Below are 3,040 nucleotides of genomic sequence, written 5' to 3' on the forward strand. Positions count from 1 at the left end.
TATATATATTGCTCAGTTGTATACTGTACGATGGGCTTCTTTCAGTTTCCGTCTACCAAATCCACTCACAAAGCTTTGGTCAGCCCGAGGCTATATAGTAGCAGACACTTGCCCAAGGTGCCATACTTCCACATACTTTTGCACATTCGGTCCAATTGCTGTTACTTCTGCCTCATACATGAGTTTCCATATGACAGTGGCAGTATGTTGTAACATCCCTGCTTCTCTCAAATGTGGGTCTCTACCTACTGATATCTTTTATACGTTGGGTGCACAGCTAAAGAAAACCCTTGAGATGTGCCTATTAAATATTTGACAAAAAGCTATTTGGATGAGGGAAGTGTTTGTCTCCTAAACTAAGGAAAATCTTACCCACACGGCTTTTAACACTTAAGGAGAAGGGTGGTGTGAACCAAAACATTTTCATGTGACATTTTTCTTCGAGGGATTAGGGTCTAACATACAACTAATCCTTTCCTTAAAATTTGCACTTATTCTTCAAATGAAATCTGCACTTTTCCATATCACCTGTTTCAACATAACTGTAATATATTATATACAAACTATGCCATTTTAATCCCGAGCAATGCCGGGTGTATATTGGAGATGTATATTGTTTTCTATTATAATTTCATTTATATCTAGAATGACTTTTAGGAATCACTCTGCAACTTATGACTGTTATTTTATTTTATTGACCTCAACAGAACTCAAGACAAAGTTGAGAATAGAGAAAGTCATAAGTAAACAAAAACTAGGCATTTTGGTCAAATTTCAATCATTCTGCTAATCCATTGATGTAAAGTTATTCCGTATCCACCAGCAAAATTACTTATAATCACTATTAGATCAAGATTAACCTTTTCTTTAGATAATCTTTTCATAAAGCTCTGCTTTATTTATCCTTACCTGTTCAATATGTTACAAACAACTGCTGAGAGGATGATGGACAACAAATGAAAGGGTCTAAAGACCCCATATTTTGTTACCAATATTCTGATGCCCCTGGAATTTCCTCAACTCTAAGGTTGTCCATTGGACTCTGGGAACTTTCATGAACAACACTGGTGACAGGGAGCTCACAATAAACAGAACCTACTAAAATGAATAAATAATAGAGTTTTGGACGACATTTGAGAAGAGAAAAATGAATAGAAAACTAGGGCAAAGCTACCTTTGACAATAAAAAAAGATTACTTTTTATATTTTCCAGTTAACTGACTCTTTGTTAGGTTTTCTTACTGCTTTAAAAGATAAGACTCTTTTTAAGCTACTGAGCTTAACATTTTGTACTGATTTACTTTAATTAATAAATACTTTATACACACGCACATACACAAACACACACACACACACACTCACACACACACATATATACATACACACACGTATATAAACTGTTCTCTACAAAGCTATTTGCCAGAATCTTCTTTATTATTAGATTTCATTACATAATAAACATGCTTATGGCACCAGTTATTGTTTATCTGAAACAGCTGTAAAGATAACACTTGTCACATTAGTCATTTATTTGTACATTCAACTAAACATGTGAATACATTCTTTACTTACTTTTACTTATCTGCCTTTACACACACACACACACATACACATGTATATACGTTATATATATATATATAATGAGCAAACTCGCTAGTTTTAAAATCTCTCAATGAGATATGAGTAGTAACGATACTAAACAGTAAAGTTTATTTGCCAACATTGTGTGACTATTCTATCCAGAACTAGGTTACTACCTTTTGACTCCAGGAAAACCTCTTTCCCAGCACAAAAATTTGTTTCCACTGATGAGAAAGGTGTACAATCCTTCAGCACACAGCTTGACTCACCTGTGGCTGATCCAATGGCAAGGAGAAGATCCCAGGGTGACTGCGGTGGGGGACAAGATGCAGTGTTCACATTATGGAAGGTAAGGCAGGGCTTAGTCGCCATGCTAGTTGACCCATAGCCGGGGCCCTAACAGGTGCTACTACACCAGGTCATAGTAGATCTGGGCACAATAATGGTTTGAAGTTTGTGCCACACTCCTCAACACCAAAATACCACAAAGCTGGATGCAGTCAGACAGGCATGAATTTATCTCTGTATTGTAATTTGCATATACTGTATAGAGATAGGTATCATTCTCCCTCTCTCCCTCCCTTTCTCTTTACACACACACACACATGCATATAGCAGTACCCCAGGTACAGGATATAGGATATTCACAACCAGGAATCAAGAACCGACACTGATTCGCTGTGAAATGGTGTCACACGCCCCAACAATAAACTGGAGGAAAATCTGGAAAACTTCTTTCTTCACCATTTTTTGTCTCTCAACACAATTGAAGGCCAACTTTCAAATGTGTTGACTCATAACAATACTGTGAAGAGTTTATTGTTGTTGTTGCTGCTGCTTTTTCTTCTGTTGCTGCTGCTGATGATGATGATGCTACTGTTGCCATTGTTCTTCAAACTGATGTCAGCCCTGATCCTTGAGAAATTTGTTCCACTGATGACTATCCTATCTTATATTTATTTATTTATCATTGATACAGTCCAATGGGACCGGGCAATGTGTGGTTTGAGGGATTTTGGCTGTTATTACTAACAGAATCAAGTGGCCTAAGACAAGAAGAGTCTCAGAAGCTTGTGAAAAGAAAATTGAATAAAATCCTTAAACTTGATATTTCTAGTCTTTTAGCTGTGGATTCCAGTTAGTCAAGTATCTCCAGTCTTCACATGCTTCATGCTCAGAATTGTCTAAGCATGCAATAAACTGCTCATTGTCCATTGTTAGCTGCCAGAACATTGCAGCCTTCAAAAATTCCATGCTTCCTAAAGTTCCCCAGAAATATTCCTGATATGCCCATCCACCCTCTCCTCTTTATGGTTCGATTAATGATCTCTCTTTTCTGAGTTTTTTTTCTTTTTCATTTTATTCCATGTACTCTGCATGTACTTCAGGCCTTCATTGCTTTCTTTCTGTACTTCACTTATTGATGCAGTTGGTCCCCTCTTTCACTCTTTTTTGGTGG

This window comes from Octopus bimaculoides, chromosome 18 (assembly GCF_001194135.2).
Source record: "Octopus bimaculoides isolate UCB-OBI-ISO-001 chromosome 18, ASM119413v2, whole genome shotgun sequence".
NCBI classification, from domain to species: domain Eukaryota; kingdom Metazoa; phylum Mollusca; class Cephalopoda; order Octopoda; family Octopodidae; genus Octopus; species Octopus bimaculoides.